We start from the raw sequence: 19,877 nt of genomic DNA, 5'->3' as shown, positions 1-19,877 counted from the left end.
GGACACCTATAAAACTCAAAATTCTTTGAGAAAAATTCAAAAGAATCACTATTATCAAACCCAGCTTTGCTGCCTGAGAGAAACGTGTTAACTTAGAAAAGGCACGCATGAGACAAAAAATTATTGAAAAAGAACGTAAATGCTTCAAAAAGTATCCTTAATATGTCTGATATCCCAAGTGGGGCATTTTGCTGGTGAGGACTACCAGGGAATCCTCTGGTCAACTGGGTCCCTGAGGAAGGAGGAAAATCAGGCTATGATGGAATTCAGGTTCAGTGCCAGGTTTGGAGCAGGTACTGCCTTTCCAGGGTCAGGAAAACAGGAGCAGGATCCCTCCATTTGACCCTCTCTGCTCTGATGCCCCAATTGCTCCTAAAGACAAAGCTTCTCCTAGCCTTCCTCAAACCGGTAGATACTAGGGAATATCTGCAGATTCAACCCCCTCTCTGCTACTCCCCACATGCACACAACTGCTAACCCTAAGTCTTCCACCTCACGCTCCCACCACAGGAATCCCAGGGGGCAGTTTCTGAGAAGAGAAAACGGAGGAGGAAGTGCTCAGAAATCATCTCCACCAAGGTACTTCTCTGGTCTAGCACATTCTCCAACAATAAGAAAGGTCTCCACAGCATCTACTGGATTTGGTCCTCTACCACACAATCTCAAAACATATTATAGATTACCCTTTGAATTGACCCCACCTTCCAATGAGTCTACTTCCAAAAAATCCAGTGCCACAGGAAAAGGTTTTGTGTCTCAACTAAAGTAATTTTAATTTTTCTCCCTTCTAGTTTAATTGCTAATAGCAATTAAGTAATACAATGACTCAAGTGAAGGGCATTATGATTTAAGGTAGTATAACTGAAGATTATATAAAAATGAATCTTAAAAGTTCACTGTTTCCATTTTTTTCTATGTGTAGGTACATAATTAATGCATGTCTTGCTAGTGACAAGCTTAGTGAAATATTCCAGAAACATAGCAAGAATTTATCTTCTAAAATAACTTTTAATTTTTTCTCTCTTGTTTTATTGGTCTTATTTTTAGTGATTATGCAGTATGTCAAATGGGAACTTGAAAGGAGAGAATTCTTGAGATAGTGTATTATAATGGTGTATTAAATGTGTACCTTATTAGTAAATTATTTCTATCTTATTTGATTTGTAGATATTGTAAGTATAGCAATATATACTTACTATATATATATATATATACATATATATATACACACACATATATACATATATATATTTATATATACCTATGTATATGTATGTAAATATATATGTATATATATATATATATATATATATATATATATATATATACATATATATAATGTGTGTTGTGGGGGGGGATTAAGTAATGCATTGTCCAATAGAAGAATTTATTGCAAAATCAACTATCAAATATCAATATAAATAGAAGCAAATGCAATAATTCAAAACAGAAGACAATCTTAAAAATTTGCCAACCTAACCTTAGAATCCTTAATTTTTTTTCTTTTTTTTTTTCTTTTTTTTGACAAAGCACCAGCAGAGGAGGGCATAGGGAGAGGGAGAGAGAACCTTAAGCAGGCTCCATGCCCAGTGTGAAGCCCGATGTAGGGCTCAGTTTTACAACTGTGAGATCATGACCTGAGCCAAAAATCAAGAGCTGGACACTTAACCAACTGAGCCAACCAGGTGCCCAAATGCTTAATTTTTTGATATGTAATATAAGTTCTTTAAATTTTCTGTACTCTACATTTGAAGATCTCATCACAGCAGAACACAATTTTACTATCATGTTGATGTCCAAGGGCCAACAACTCTGAATCTAATGTGGCCTATCCCAAAAATGAAGTCTAATTTTTTTCTTTTCCTTTTGAACAGGCCATCAACTTTTCCCATACAGATTTCTTTCTGTAATAACCACATGGTAAGACCTATATCCTCCAAATACTTTTTCCCTTTTGACTTTTTCCTCTCCTACCCTGACCCCATTAAGACTTCATTATAATTCATATTCCTTTGACTTTATTTCTTTCTCTGGGCTTTGTCTTCTGACTCCATTTCCTAAATGATAAATCCAAGATTTCTGTCTCTTTTAGTTTTTTTAAGTTTATTTATTTATTTCGAGAGAAAGAGAGTACATGTGAATCCCAAGCAGGCCTGGCACTGTCAGCATGGAGCCTGACACTGGGCTTCAACTCATAAACTGTGAGATCATGACCTGAGCCAAAATCAAGAGTTGGACGCTTAACCAACTGAGCCACCCAGGTGCCCCAAAGACTTTTGTCTTTTCCTTCCTTCACACATTAAACCATCCTTCAACCTCTTCCCTTAACTGAGAGAAATCTTTCATGCCCCAGACCAGGAGTCCCTACCCATTTCTCAGGCTCTTTCTTCCATGTCACAGGCAAAAATTCCTTTTAAAGTACACCAATATTTAGTAAACCATTCAAATGACAATGAAAATGGATTTAAGTTTAAGTGGACCACTTCCACTTACATCTCAAGGAAATCTCAGAAAGAAGTCTCTCATTGCAACATACCCCAAGAAAGGTCATTTTCTGACAAAAGTGGGCAAGCAAAAATGTACTGGGTGGCAGAAGACAAGTTTATATGTAATGAATAACTCACCCTCAAATACTTGGGAATTTATCCTATTTAGCATTATTTTTATTAAGACAGCATGTTCTCCCACATTAGCGTTTTAATGCCATTGACCGAAATTCAACTGTGCTCTTTCTATAAAGCTACTATCCAAGATCATGAAACTGAAGCTGCAAAAATGACTGATTTGGGTGATTTTAGTTATGCTATTTAATCTCTTAAAGCCTTGGCTTCCTTACCTTTGAATCAGAGATCATAATGACCACCCCCCTCCAAGGATTGTCCTGTGGCTCAAAAGTAATGATGTCATCCCTTTCACACACTCTGATCCAGCCCCATTTACTCACCTGTCATTCCTAGGCAAAATATCAAAACTCCTGGCTTTTGGAAATACTCTTCTGCCTGACTGCTCTTTCTGCCTCCTCCTTCTTGGCTAAGCCCAATGTCCTAATCAACTGCAAAGGGTCAGTTCAAATGTAATATTCTCTGACAGACTTTCCCTCATTTACCCCAGGAGTAACAACAGCTCCACTGAGCCCCTTTGCATGGTGTGCAAATTTTAAGTAAAGCCTGCATCACAATATGACTGCTTTCATGTCTGAATTCTTCACTGAACTTGTTAATTCCATAAGAATAAGCAAATGTCTTAGTTGCATTTATATCTACCACCTCTCACATTCCCAGGGTCTACCACAGTGCTTGACATATATTTTGGCATTCAATAAATACTTGTTGACTGTTAAAATTGTGTCTTTATTCCTAGTACCAACAGACATCTAAGTCAACCTGCTGACTGATAAAAGCAGAGCCCATTGTACCACCACTACAGCTTCCACTTGTCATAGCTATCAGAAAATCAAGATTCTATTTCAGCAAAATATGGGACTGTTTCCAAATCAAGAATTTTTGACAGACCCCATGGTTCTCTGTTGGATTGTATTAACTTGCTGTTGACCCATTTGCATTTCAGCAACTAGATCCTCCCTTACTAATAATCCAGCTGCATTAATTTTTCCATATTCAGTATATGAGTATTCTCTCTCTAACCTCACTATTTGGGGTTTGTGAAATAGGATATTCATATTAAAACCAACAAGAATTTGTGGTTACATGGCTTTGAGTATACCAGAAACGGAGTTTTTGCATTTTTAATGTGCCTCGACCCACGTTGTTTGTATACCTCTACTGGATCACGTCTGAAATAAATTTTCTAAAATCTACGTATTCATCATAGACCATAAAGTAAGATAAATTAAATTATAATTTATTTCTGGGTAATAAGTAAGCTGAGGATGATGTGTTCCATCTCTTGATGGAATGCAAATTTACCATTAAAAGACAAATTCTCCACTTCCAAAGTTTGAGTAGGGTGGTGCTTTAAAAAGCATTCCATCTGGTTAAATTTAGGGTGCTGAAAAAAGCCCACTATAAGAATATTCTCTGGCTCTGGACCCATAACATTTTTACTTGATTATGAACTGGATTCATTTTCATTTACTTGAAGCACTTCCACATCGTTGTTTTTTTTGTTTTTTTTTTTCTTCTGGAACAAGGCAAGTTGTCACCATACATGTTGACTTTGGTAATATTGTCTTCTCTAAATAATGCATTTCAGATGCATTATTGCCAGTAAGGGAAAAGCTTGTCTGTACTGGCTGACATTTTTAGAGGATGTTTCTAAAGGATTTACTTTTATTTTTTTTCTTTTACTCATCAGCCCTCTTCTTCTCAGTCTCATTCTTCTTTTTTTTCTTACCCTACCCTCCTACCCCACCACCTGCTCCCTGAATCTTGTCCCATCAAGGTTCAATCAACAGCTTTTCTTATCTCAACTATTATAATGGTCTTCATGACCTTAAGCTCAGAATTCCTACTTGCCATACAGATAAAATTCACAAGTAAAAGAATCAATGAACCAATAACCCAAGCCCTTCCACCTGCTGACTGATGGGTCACTAATGTAATTTGTTTGCCTATCTTCTTTACACAGGAGTTCAAAGTGTCTATGGGCAGAGACCACCCACATTATAGAGGAAAAACAATGAGGCTAAAGATAAAATGAGTGAAAATGATGAAAATATCTACCTTGTTTATTAATAGTCCTGCCAGGAAATTCAGTAAATTTCTGAAGACCAACCAATTACATAGTACAAATTTGGGGACTCTCCAATAGGAGAAAAGAAAATGGAGAGATTCACTGAGACAGTCAAATCTAATTGCAAGTTTGAAAATATAAAGAAGTAAATTGGGCCCTACTTTAGAGCTATAATGGACTTCAGAGAAGACCCTGCCCACATGAGCTGGAAGTCTATCCTGATTCAAACAACAGTGCCCTTCAGTATCAAAACAAAACTTTAAAGATTTAATTAAGTTTTCCAATAGCATGGATGGATATTAAGGTCTAGCATTTCCAAGCTACAAAAGCGAGTTGTAGCTTTTTTTTTAATATAATTTATTGTCAAGTTAGCTAACATAATGTCTTCTTTATTGTGTCCTATGGAAAGACTACAAGTGTGAGGAAAACAAAGTGATATATGTACTAAAGTAGTTGACCCTATCTTCATCTATTCACCTAACAAATGTTTGCTGTGCATTTACTATATGCAGGTACTGTGCTCTCTGGTGAGGTTATGGTAAGATTACATTGGTGAGTTCAGTAGACATAGTCCCTGTTCTCACCGAGCTGATCATGTTAAATAGTGCTTACAAGATGTCAGGCACTGTTCCAAGTAATTTGCATATGTTTTAACCTATTAGATTCTCACAACCCTATGAGAAGTGGATACTATTACATACCCCATTTTACAGTTAAGGAAACAGACACGGAAAGTAGTTCGCTCTATGTCACATAGTTAAGTTTTAGAGCTGCACTTGGAACACAGGTCATTTGGCTCTGTCATCCATGCTCTTCACCACTATACCTTACTGCCTTGTAAAGAGAGGCAGCCATCAATCCAACAGTCAGCAGATTTAGTATAACCACAAAGTGGACATAACTGCTAGAAAGGAAAGGGAACAGAATTCAAGAGAATACAAAATAAAGAATACAAAATATGTGTTGGGGGGTGGGGTGGACACAACAGGACACAACTATGAGGGAATTGACACATGAGCCCTGAAGGCTGAGGATAAGTTAAACTGGCATCAGGAAGACCTTTCCAGTCAAGGAGCAGTGTGTCTTTGGTAGGAGGGAACTTTGTCAGTGTGGGAAGTAAAATGACACCAAAGCATTTGGAGGGCAGAGTGGTGCAAGGTGAGGATGGAGGGATAGAAGGCTAGTTTTAATGGAGCATCAGAACATTAAAGTATAATGAGACATAAGATTTTTTTTAATGTTTGTTTATTTTTGAGAGAGAGAAAGAGCACAAGTGGGGAAGGAACAGAGAGAGAGGGAGACACAGGCTCCAGTCTCTGAGCTGCCAGCACAGAGCCCGATGTGGGGCTTGAACTCACAAACTGTGCGATCATGACCTGAGCCGAAGTCCATGCTTAACTGACTGAGGCACACAGGCACCCCAAGTATCACATTAGTCTTAATTCTAAGTACAGTAAGAAGCCATTGAAAATTTTAAGCTGATGAATGACAAAAGATGTAATTTTAAGAAAAATCACTCAGGCTGCCATTTGGAGAAAGACCCAAATATATGTAGTTCTTGCAGTGGTCCAGGTTAAGAATTGATGGTAATTTTCTTGTGAAGCCCAGATTACCAAATCCAAATTATCTTTAGCTCTACTGACCAGAAATAGTAAGTTTTATTCCACATATCCTCTCTTCTAACTTAAGTAGCTTGTTTTTCACAGTCTCAAATTTAGCTGTAAGAAACTGATACATTACCTACATTTCATTTTTGCCTGCTATATTCCCATTCAGTTTGATTCATTTATAGACATGGGTCAGAAGATATAAGCTAAAGTCTTCAATTTCTACCAGAGATTCTCTAAGCCTGGAGGACACTAATTAGAATTATTAATTAAGGCAAGCCCAGGTGAACCAAAAATCATGTCCCAACACAGAGAAGCACTATGGTATTATAGAAGAAGGCAGGATTTGGAAACACATAGTTACCACTTTCTACACTTATGACCTTAGTTACTCAAGCTCTCTTTGCCTTAGTTTCTCAATAATAAAATGGAGATCTTAAAACTCACCTTACCGAGTAGCTGTAAAAATGAGAAATAATATACATTACCTGGAATATGTTAGTTGCCCAATAAATGCAATCTATTATCGGACCCAACCCTTTGTTATTGATTGGCTCTCTACAATCATGCATTTACCATTTATTTAAGAATTTCTTGAGTCTTTTCCATGTATCAAGCATTATTCTAGATGCTTCAAGAGAGCTATCATAATATGATACATGTTCTGCCATTAAAGAATGTGGCAGACACTAATCATAGCTATTTGCTACTTGTTCCTTTTAAACAAAACCCCAGTTTTGTTGTGGGAGACAGAATTTCCCTAACCCCAATATGAATCGAAACCATGTAAGGTAATCATGAAAATCCCATTGTCCTTTGCCAATGAATGGTTAGACAGACATGTAATCTGATCCTGGTCAATGAAATTTAGTCAAAGTAGCCTTGAGGGACTCCTGGAAATACTTTTCTTGCATGATAGAAGACATGGAAGAGAAAGGCCTCCCTTCTCCTAACCCTGTTTCCTACTTTAAAATGATGCTTGGAGCTACAACAGGTCATCCTAAGACTATGAGGGGAGATACTTTCAACGTATTTAGTATAACAAAGCAGAAAGATTATAGGAGCCCAGATCTTTGATGATGATGTTCAACTGCGAAGCCAACCTGGAACCACCTGCTTAAGACTTGTTATTCATGAACAACAAATTATGAGTATTGCAACAGAAGCCTGAAGATAATGGGCACATTAAGAAGCAGGCAATAGAAATACTATTCATTAATAAATTCTTACTAAATATTTATCCAGCCAACCTCCACAGTCTTCAAGAGAATCAAACTTCCCTCTGTGGATAACCTCTGTGGTGTGAACCAAAGGGTTTAGAAGCAAGCCATCGAGTTGCATTGCCTGAGCAAATTATTCTGTCACTCTATTCATGCCTGCCACTCTGCTCCCTCAACAGGCAAAGAAGTAAAATCCTTTTGCTAGAATCAACACCCTCCAGTGACCCCAGAGAAAATTAAATTGCTGTCTGAGGGTAAGCATTACATTTTAAGAAACAGGCTGTATACTAGCCAGCATTTTTCCTGCAAAAAAATTTCTTACCACAAAAGAGAGGCCATGCCCTCAAACCATTATAGAATTCTCAAGGTTTGGTCACTATGATAAACTTATTATTTCTCCATTCTGTTTCAGGATGTTACTAGGATAAAATCGTTTGGTGGTTTAACTTATTTGTTTGATCCTTAAATAAAGTGTAAGTAAACATCCAATAGAATTTGACAGTTTCCTTCTATGAGTATGCTGTAAAAATTGCAGCATTTCCATAGGAATGTGATTAATGTCAAGTATTGGAGCCAATGGTGTTGCTCTCCTGCTGCCTCTCCACCTGTCCACTGCCAGGTGAGCATATCCAGCCACTGTTCCTTCTCTGACTTGCAGATGATGCTTTCCCGCTGATCTGTCCACGTGCTTGGTGGTGTCTTTATAAGATCTCACCACCTGTTAAGAACCGGCTCCTCACTTTCTTTTAAGTGTATTCTTCACCTGGGACACGATTTTTAATAAAGGTTCCATAGAAGAAGTACCATTTCCTCAAAGAGTCCAATGGCAGAATTCATTTCCCACTGAGAATCACAATCAATGTTGGAAATGATCAAAAGTGAATGTAGTTTTTTTTATTACAACAAATTGTAATTGCTTGCTTTACCATTTCACCTTCAAATTCCTCATTTAATCTATGTGATAAGCCAAGTATCTACTATTATTCTTATTTTATGATGAATCTAAGACTCTGAAAACTTAATCAACATGCTCAAGCCTCACAGCTAGCTAAGACCAGAACCTCAATTTTTGCTTTTGTTTTTTTTTTTTTTAAGACTCCCAACCCCATGCTTCATCACTTGCCTCTGAACAAAACAATACAAGAAGCTTCGGACTTTCTTTAGTTTGCAGGAAAGAAAACTGCTTGCCACAAGAGAAATCCAATATGGTCATAGTGAGGAAACACACAAAGATTATCTTTTATACAGAAAAAGAATTGGTACAAAACATGATGGATACACTGGGCATAAGTTCTGAGATCCACAGTCTCACCTGAAACCAAGAGTGAGTTTGAAGCTGCCCCTTCCCACCATGAAAATTGCCATCTTATGCAAATTAGCATCTTTCCAGCCAGCTGAGATAGGGCAGACACAATTGGTCTGCAGTCAGCCAGAAAGAAAAACAGCAGCCAAAGTGCATAGTGTTACTTTTCCCACACTGAATGAGGCATTAACTTCCAAGTCTCTGACCCTTTAAATCTGTGTGACAATAATTAATGGGAGAAAGATAACTAATATTTAGGTTTACACTCAAAGCCCCAACTAATAAGAACACAGGTTACATAAGGAGACATGAAAGTCTCACCATTTCTTGCATTTGTTTCCAGCAGGTGAGGCATTAATTTCTTTTTCACTATGCTTGAGCTCCTACCAATTCCAGCAATGCTGTCACATGCTATTTGGGAGCAAATGGCTGGGAGATCTGAGTGAGGAAAAGAAAAAGTTCAGTACTAAAGATTTACTCATTATCTGTTAGGGACTCTAGCCTTTGCTCAGGTACAGAATCTCTTCAATTGCCCTAATAAATACACACCTCTGGGCTGTGCATTTTCCGAACCCTTGTCTTAAAGCATTGGGAACTCTTCAATAGGTGGCTAGCATACACTTAAAGAAATCACTTCCCTTCTCTTGGTTCAAAATTCCTCATTTGTAAAAATAGCTACATTGAACCAGGTCAGTGGTGGCCATGATCAGAGTCACCTGTGTTAGAATGTCTTCAAAATGTAAGCCCCCAGCCTCTTTCACCCTTAACTCCCCAATTTCCTGAATAAAGGGGTCTTGAAGAGGATTCTTTCTGTAGTTTTAAGAAGTTTCTCTAGTAAACAGGATGCTCAACTCAGGTTGAGAACTACTAGATTACTTAATCAATATTGATATTTAATCTAAATCAGACAAGCTCTAGGGTTCCAATGATCTCTTCATTCACAAACAGAAACACTATTTGGAACCAAAACCAAAAATGATCCTGCGTCACTCTCCACTCAGCCCTCGATAGGAGACACGAGTATAGTTTGGCAGGGAAAAAAGTTATGGAGAGGATGGGTGAACAAATTATTTGGAAGAATATTTCAGGTCCATAAGAAACTACATACACAACACATTTAAACTACATTCATTGCAACAAAGATTGTATTATTTTTTGGCCATTAAGAAATGGTTCCTCTCTTTCCTCTCCACCTCCTTTCTTTTGATTGTGTGAAAACTTTTCTTTTAGTGCTCTACTTCTCTCTTTTGAGGGAAAAGTGAAAGCAAGATAAGGAGTAGCCTTTAAAATCAGTTATCTTTTTTCTCAGTGAACACAAAGCCACCTAACTGCTAACCCTGACTCAGCTGATCTCCAGTTCTGATTATCAGCCCAGCAGACTTTCCACTTTTATTCTGTTGCTAGTCAAACCACTCCATACCAACTGAAAGACTGCAGAAATTAAAGGTGAGGATACCTTTTAATTTGCTTTTATTTCACCTTTAAGGATATTTCATTATATTTGGGTTGACTCCTTCTCCACACCTTCAAAAGAGGAAAACCGAGAATTTAATCTTAATTTTTTTCCAGTGATTTCCAGCCAAGGAAATTTAAAAACCTCACTGGTAAAAGAAAGGATTAGAATTTGTTTTATGCTTTGAAAAGTGATAGGGGCACCTGGGTGGCTCAGTCAGTTAAGCATCTGACTTCAGGTCAGGTCACGATCTTGTGGTTTGTGAGTTCAAGCCCCCAGTGGGGCTCTGTGCTGATAGCTCAGAGCCTGGAGTCTGCTTTGGATTCTGTGTCTCCCTCTCTCTCTGCCCCTTCCCCGCTCCTGCTCTGGCATGCGCTCTCTCTCTCTCTCTCTCTCTCAGAAATAAACATTAAAAAAAATTATTTTTTTAAGTGGTAAAATAAGCAACACAATTACTTCATTCAACAAGAACTTCTGGAACTCCTACCTTGTGTCTGATACCATGCTAAGTGCTACGGATACAATAGTGAACAAGAATGTCCAAAATTTTGGCACTGCTAAAAGCAAGGATTCTTTTACACAGTGTAGTTACAGCTTACAAAACATTTTTTAAAAAAGCCTCTTATTATGTAGTAGTGCTTTATACATATGTCACCACTTGGTACTTTTAATAACCTCTGAGATAGGCAAGGCAGGTATTATTTTCATTTCATACTTACCAATGTAATGGTTAATATGCAGTGAGCACTTGATAATAATTTAATGCCTTATATAGCATTGAGCTAAACATTCTAGACAAATTTATCTTATGTTAACATGATTTTTATCCCCATTTTATATTTAGAAAACTGAAGTTTAAGGTAAGTCATATAGTGAGTAATGGGACAAAGCCAGTACTCAAACCCAGGTCTGTGTTTCTAGAGTCCATATGCTTAACCAGTTTGCTGAATTCAATGAGGTTAAATGATTTATCCAAAATAATCTGCCTACTAAGCACTGCTTTTGACCCATAATTTCTTTTTCATATTATAAACATCTCAATGTGTAAATATCCATCAAAGATACTCTATATGGAACAACACAGACCCTGTAGAGAGGAAAGATTCCATTGTTTCCATTTTCAAATAATGTAGAATGGACTTGAAAAAGAATGCTGCCTGTTAGGGAATGAGTCTAAAGTCCTGCCATGTCTGTTAATGACTATATTAATTATTTGCAAACTTGTAAAATGCAAATGATACTTTTTGATTTTCAAAGAATTAGGAGTTCCTTAATTTTCAGGCAAGTGTCCACCGAATTAAGGTATGCATCAAAGAGCAAAACATGAGGGAAGCTCACAAAGAAGTAAATGAACATGATACTGAGCACTAGACTTCCATATCCACTGGTGACATCAAAAAAGACACATAGTGTGGCCAAAAACTGAAGGAAAGTGCTACCAAGGGCTACTGCCAAGAACCCATGGACTACAGGATGATGTGGTCTTGAAACAGATTCGGGGAAATTATAGTGTCTTCTCTAAGATTTACAGAGAAAGACCAGTGTCTTATTTAGTACTTATATTCACCAAATATTCTACAATTTTCATCTTTGATAAAAGATGTTGCAGCCCAAAACTTTAGGAAAGAAAGAAGAAAAAGTGAAAAACAGCTTAGCAATTATTCTCCATGGGAAAAATGACTATAAAATAAGTGTATCTCATAAATTATTTGTAGACATGTCTATATTAGAATGAAATAAGATCTTTCAGAGGATAACACACCTGTGCCAGGGATAATTGCCCTCATTCACAAATAATAAGTGGTCTACCAGATGTTTAGCCCCACACAGGCATATGTAAGGCAAAGCAGTAGGAGAGGGTGTCTTAGCTCAGACCAGAGACGATCTTTTTTTATCCTTCACAAGCTCCCATGCTGTGTCAGCAGCTTATTTAGTAAGATAACCAAAATCATAGAGGAGTCCGACTGTTAAGTACTAACATTTCATTTCAGTTATTAAATTTAGAGAAAGAAAAACGCATAGGGTCATTAGAAACCTGAAGTCTGATTCAGATGATGATATTTCTTTTGTTTCCTTTTTAATTTCAATAGATACAAATTTAATCAAGATTTTCTTAAATTTTGAGAGTCTCATTAAGATGAAAAGGTACTGGGGCGCCTGGGTGGCACAGTCGGTTAAGCGTCCGACTTCAGCCAGGTCACAATCTCGCGGTCCGTGAGTTCGAGCCCCGCGTCAGGCTCTGGGCTGATGGCTCGGAGCCTGGAGCCTGTTTCCGATTCTGTGTCTCCCTCTCTCTCTGCCCCTCCCCCGTTCATGCTCTGTCTCTCTCTGTCCCAAAAATAAATTAAAAAAAAAAAAAAAGATGAAAAGGTACTGCAAAGCTAAGTAGAACTTCAGTATATGACTAGAAACAACTTCCTTTACCAAAAGAATGTGATTCTATTTTACAGAATAAAGATTTGATTTGTTCTGTAATAACTATTCTTGTTCTTTGTAATATTCAATGTACCAAAAGACTATCTAAAATAAAGGCTGATCAAGATATGAAAATACTGTCAGGGAGTATTATTGGTAGGCTATCCGGTGCTCAGCAGCAGCTATGTATAATCAGTGGTCAATATAGAAGATGATTTCATAAGTTACTTTGTTGAAGAACAAGTTTATGTTCAAACAGGTGAAACCTTAAGCTGAAACTGAGTGACACAATTATGAATATTATCTAAATGTCTGGTGGTTACATCCAGAACATAATAATTAATTATATTCCCAAGTTCACTCACATAAAGCCCTTGCAAGTAGAATTATAATCATATAATAAATGTCTCTTTAGGCATGCCAGTGAACCATCAAGATCAATATAACATCTCTCTCATTAATATCAAAGGAGCTGTTGTATAAAGATGGTGCTACCTTCCAGAATGACAAATTCAAAAGAGCACAACAAATTCACCCCCAAACATCCAAAGATTTTGTTAATAACACACCTATGGTTTTGACATCTAGCATTCTTCCTTCTCTTCACCTGGGAATAGCTCCCAGCCATACCCCTCCCCCCACTTCACCCCCACACACACACTAGCACACAACTACAACAGGAAGTTACATACTTCTACACCATGTTCCCACGACAAAGTTAAACAGTACAGGAAATGGCACCTGACCTTAGCCAGACCAATCAGAGTCCTTTGAAAAAAGTCAGTCTCCCCTCTTTGGAGGAGCCTTTGATGGAGGCTTTTTGGAGGGCCAAAGATGTGAAAGAACCAAGCCTGCAGTGACAGTATGAAACCAGAGGGTGAGAGAACCAGTGAGGAGATGGCGTAAGTCCTGAGGCACATCTAGTCTCTGGTTCCAGCTGTTCGAAGCATTCTGCTGAATCCCTGTCCTCCCACAGTTTAGTTATACAAACTGTACTTGGATTCCATAATAATGTACTTTTTTGGCCTAAGCTCATTTGATTTCTGTAGCTTACAACCAAAGAGACTCTATAAGTCATATTAAGCATAGGCAGCATATTAGTGAATTTTGAGAGAAAATGCTTAGACGTTAAGGTTGCCTCCAGTACAACTTACAATCCTACCGCAGCATGAGCAAAGACTCAGAGGTAAAATTGAGCACGGTGCATCTAAGGAAAGAAAAGCAACAAGTAGCACCAGCGTGAACAGATTTTGCAAGGCAGATGATGGAGGTAGTACTGTCAAGGTAACATAGATGTAAAGCAAGAATAAATCCAGACAGAGTACTGCAAGGGGAAAGAAGTATACAACACACACCTATGAGTGGGAGTTAACACGCTGAAATCAACCCTGTAGAAAGATTACAAGTCAAGGGTTGGGGCCAACAAAGCAATACCAGACAAATGTAGGGATCTTCACACATGACTTACAGTGATGGGGCTGAGGAGAAAACCAAGAGTTCATATTTCATAAGAATAATTGACAAGGAAGAGGTGGGGATGTGGAGTCATACTTATGGAGCACCCATTATGTGTGAGTCATGGTTTTAAATATCTCTCCATATGTGTAGCTATACATATACATCATCATATACATACTTTAATCTTCCCAACCACCTCATGTGGTAATTATACAATCCATTTTAACTGAGAAAACTGAGGCTTAGAAATATTACATCGCAATTCCCAAGTTTATACATACATATATTCTACATCTATCTATAGAGAAGGAGGGGCAACACTAAGATCCAAATCCAAGTTCATCTGACCTATTTCATGATGCCTCTCAAGCCTAACTAGATTCAGAAAACAGAGGAAGCCGCCCATATAAAAATGGAAACAGCCTGAAGGCAGTTGGAAATATAATCTAAATAATCCTTCCTAAAATAGCATATGATTTCAGACCATTATAAAGTTAGCTTTCAAAATCTGTGCACATCAGAGATAAATGTGAAAGCAATAGGTAACATTATAAAGTGGTTAGAGCAACTGGACTAGTGGAAGGCAACAACAATGACAACAAAAGCATTGGCATAATCCAGCAGTGGAAGACATGGAAATATGTGGCCTTATTTAAACTCAGTGAGACCTGAAATTCTGTCGATTTGGCTCAGCCTTGTAACAGCAGGATTTATAAGAGTGCCTGTCACATGTTTTAATTAATATTTTTAAATGTTGAGTGCTTTATTGGAAAATACTTTGAAAACTTTATGTAAATCCAAAAGGTCTTAAAATAACAGGAAAACCAGATTCAGGATGGTCACTTTGCAGATATGGAGTGAACAAGAAAGATCATGGAAGAAGGGAAGAAATCTGAGAAGGGCAGGAGGCCTAGACAGGTCCCCTTGCTGCTTTAACTCTGAAGACTTCTGCATGTTAAAGAAAAAACTAGGTCCTCCCACAAAGCTGTAAGAAGCACACTCTCAAACCATGGATTTTTCAAGCTCCTTTCATGCTTATTTCTTCCTATTATATTTACACTTGGTAATTCCAGGTGCTGCCTGTCCCTGGGAAAGTTCTTCTCAGATGTCAGCTTTAGACAAACAGCAACTGGACAAGCCTTTAATTTTTGGTTGTTTTTATGGTTTGTTTTGTTTTTTGGTGTTTTTTAGTGGCCAACTTTCCATGCAGATACCATCATCTGCCACAAATAAGCTGATGACTCCTCCATAGGCTGTATAATGTCATATTAACTCCACTTTCTAGTTATGGGACTTTGGGGAAGTCCATCACTGCCTCAGAGGCTCTGTTTGCATGAGATAAACTAAAGACAAAGTTTTTTGTTGGTTTTAAAGGTGAATGGACAGTCTTGGATATTTTTTCTTATCTAAACATGCTACAAGGTTCTAGGTTGCTCTGCATTTTCTCTGAGCTAAACCTGCAGCAAAAGTCAACAGCAAGAATGTGGGATACTTCTGCTAGACCTAATTCATAAAGTCGTAAATAATATCCAACACATATAGTCATTTCCAGAAAAAAAATTTACCAGTGGTAACTCTCTCCAATAGAAATGTTATCCAACCTCGCCACCCCTGCCAAACTTAATAATAATAATACAAATCAAGCTGCTTAGGTCAATGTGGGATTGAGAAGATCGAACTGTCATGTATTGCTTGGTGTGTGTGCATCCTCAGAGGTTCCACGGCACCTCTAGAACCCTTTAGGTTTCTGGAATCTTCAATTCTAAGTAAAATGTATAGTTCTTTATCAACTGACAGTCTTAAGCCAAAATAGAGAATTAGCCTGAATTTTTATTCAGGTTCCTTATATTACTTAAAACAGTGATTCTTAAACATTAGTGTGCATCAGAACCAACCAGAGGGCTCATTAAAAGACAGACAGCCAAGCCCCAGTCCTTGAGTTTCAGACCCAGTACATCTAGGGTAGAACCTGACATTTGCATATTTAAGAAGTTCCCAGGTGATGTTGTTATTACTGTCCTCTCCTAAATTTGAGAATTTAAATTATCATTATTAGCCATTTCTAAAAATGGAATCTATAGTAGGCAGAATAATGGTCCTCTAAAGATGTCCACATCCTAATACCTGAAACCTGTGAAGATGTTACCTTACAAGGTAAAGGGTAATTCTGTTTGCAAAAAGAATGAACTGATCAGCTGACCTTAAGATAGGGTGATTAGCCTGGATTATCCAGGTGGGTCCAATGTAATCACGAGCATCTTCAAATGTGGAAGAGGGTGACACGAGGGTCAGGGTTAGAGATGATATGAGAGCTTCCCACCCTTCTACTAAATCTTATGAACTCCTGGGTGTGCTGAGAATAAGCTGACGTCTATTGTTGACACGAGCCAAAAAAATGTTACTTTCAAGGCCTGTGAAGCAATTGTGCAGATCAGCTACTCCAGACCAATTACAGATCTGCCACTCTAGTCACTCCAGAATTCCCAGGACCCTTGAAAGAAACAGTTTCCTAAACCAAAAAGGCAATTCCCACTATCTTGAAAACACTAACTTGGAAAAACAAAACAAACTCATAGATGTAGTGCTAAGGATCTACTCCAAAATAAAAAAATATTCCCTGAAACAATGTTATTTGCCCAATGAAAATTCATGAACCATAGTCAGTGAAGAGGATCTGGAGGACTTTGAGACCTAAAATATATAAAATATTTTTAAGTAGTGTTTGCAGAGTCAGGTTCATTCAAGATAATAATTATGGAAAACCAAGTTTCAGGCTGAAGATTAAATATAAAATTCAAAGACATCTTATGTGAAAGAAAGTTAAGGCAACTTTTTAAATTTTCCTTGCTTAGTCCATTTCACATCTTCAGTAGTCACTTTCCAAAACTTTACTGCCTATTTAAAAACTTCTCTGTAAATACTGGGCAGAAACCCACACATGGAAACGGCATGCAGAACTCTTTGAAAACATGCCCAAAAATTCATCCCCTGCTACTCAAACAAGTTGGAGAGGGTTCAGAGAAAATCTGGAAAATTAACTTTAGGAGGGAAACTTAAAGAAGCTTGAGTTTTTCATCTAGGAGGAGATACAAGTGAAAAAAGAATCTTAAAATGGTTTTAGTGCAGAGGTTTGGAACTCTGGTATATAATTGACTCACCTCAGGCACTTGTTAACAGGCTTATTACTAGGCCCCAACCCCACGGAGCCTGACTTCGTGGTTCAAAGCTGGGCCCCAGAAATGGGTATTTCTATTAAGCACCCTGATGATGCTATTGCATGTGGTTGTTGGACCACACTTGTTGAAAAACAAGTTGAGAAACACTTACTAAATAAGTATAAGAAGAGCCCACACAGCTGTTCTGAATCTTTGCCATAAAACAAGTGAAATCTATTTCAACTGCATAAAACTTGATTCCAGAATGAAAAAAGAACTCCCCAACAGTGAGTTAGTTGTTAAAATGACACAACAAAGCAATTGTGTGACGATAACTGAACAAGGATAACCGAACGACTGAGGAGCTAGAAAACCATGTTTGCTCTTCAAGACTTTTATGACTGTAAGATGGTCATCCTCACAGTGTGAAGATAACGGGCAACTTGTTAAAAATGCAAATTATTGGGCCTTACTCCAGACCTACTGTATCAGGACCCTACTAGGGTTCGAGTCCAAAATCTGTTTTAACAAGCTTTCCAGGTAACTCTAACTCTGATAAATAAAACATGAGAGCCACGGGTCCGAGGGAAAGAAACAACCAATACTAAAGAAGTTACACAAATAAGACATGTAATGTGGTGGAAAGAGCAGTGTTCCAAGGCCTCCCCTTCCTTGCACAATAGCTGTGGGAGCCTGGTACTGAGCTCCCCTGTTTACTCATCTGCGTGCTTCTAACAGCTTCATTTACTTCATTAGAAAAATAATGAGGATCAAATGAGGTAAGGTATGTGAAAGCATTTTACAATCTGAAACCTCCAAATAAATGTAAGTTATTATTAGTACAGCTTTATACACAATCTCAGGGAGTGGCTGGACTGGACCGAATCATTCATTCACCGCACATTTATAAAGCACTTATTTACCAATCATGCTTTTCCACGCTGGATACAAACAAAAAAATGACTTCTGCCACGCAGTCGTCCAGTGCTGGGAGGGGATCATGAAAGACCTCAAGTGGAGGAACAAGACAGCCAGAATTTCGGAAGCGCAGACCAAATTCCCAAGGGCATAGGCCCTGTCTTCTTTAATACAGTAGCCCCAGACCCCACAGCACTATCTACCAGGTAAACATCACTTACTTCAACGCGGGAAGAAGGAGGACCGGCAGGCATCACTGCAAGAGGAAGCGGAAGCAAAGCGGGGCCCGGAGGCCCGCTGGGCGTAGAGGAAGCAGGGGCCTGGAAGTGGCCAGAGGGCGCCAGGTGCAATCAGAGTGGCCTGAAAGTTGAGTGAACAAGTCACGAAGCATATTTAATTGAAGTAATGATTCCACTTGAAAGTAATGAAAAATTAAGAGAGAAGTGCAGGGGGTTGAAACACCAAACAGGGAATTTGTTATATTTATAACATGAACAAGAAAGAGTGTAAGTTTTCTAAGCAGGTATTATTTTTTAATTACCTCTTTTGGAGGTCCTTGACCGTGGACACGGACAGTAAAGCATGGGCCTGTCTTAAGAATAGGTTACTTGTTGGGGATGCTTACAAAATTTACATGCTGAAATTATCTATCCAGTCCTTACTTCATTAACACCACATTTATTGAATGGATGAGCTAATTACCTGATTGATTAAATTAGTTAATTGATTCCAATTCGAAATCCTGGGTGTGTTTAGTTTTTTCTTCTTGGACGCTGGGAGGAGAACAGAGCGATGGGCTATTCTGGGCCCTTTCCCCCAGCAAAGTAATGATGCATCACCATCAGCAGAAAGCTGTGAATAGCCCCTGAATCCAAACCCAACAAAACAAACAAACAAACCCTGCTTTCAATTGCTAATCAAAGTTCGTGGGCGCAGATGGAAAGCTTCAAGGACAACGTTTGTTTGCCAGCTTGTCTGCAAATGTAGAGAATTGAGAATGGCTACAGGATGGTCACTTGCAAAGTTCCCCCTTTTTAAATAATGAAGTGTGTCTGTCTCTTGAATTGATGGCTGAAAACATTCCATCCATCAGAGAGTGATTAGACACACATGTAATAGTGGTCCACATTCCAAAATGAAGACGAAACTTATTAATAAACCATTAGGCATTGTGAATTTTTATTTTTTCCACTTCCTCCTACCACCCACTTACTGGTGGCAAAGTATTCTCTGGCTATTATTTTTAACACACAGAGTACATAATGAGAAGATTCTGAATCCCTTAAATTAACCAGGCATTGAGACCTCACAACTAAGGAATTAATAATGTTGATTGCGAGGAATTACTCTTTTTTCCCCAAAGTGGGAGTTTTGAGACATTTTGCTAATTTTTCAAATAAGTTTTTTTTTTTTTTAAGCAGGGTCAACTTTTTTTAATTTTTAATTTAATTTTTTAGGCTGGCTTAGAAACTCATATTTTATATGTTAAAATTAAGCCGTTCTAAATTAATAAAGCCTTACAATGGAAATGTTTGTCTGAGCATCAGGTGCACTTTGGGATAGCCGGGTATGACACCTAGCAAATGGCTTTCAGCCTGTCTTCAAATCCTGAGTCAGACTCCCAGCTGACTGAAAGCAGAAAGCCAGAGAACCAAG

Source organism: Neofelis nebulosa, chromosome 2 (assembly GCF_028018385.1).
Source record: "Neofelis nebulosa isolate mNeoNeb1 chromosome 2, mNeoNeb1.pri, whole genome shotgun sequence".
NCBI lineage: Eukaryota > Metazoa > Chordata > Mammalia > Carnivora > Felidae > Neofelis > Neofelis nebulosa.
The sequence above is the reverse complement of the archived record's forward strand: the minus strand, read 5'-3'. Positions refer to the sequence as shown.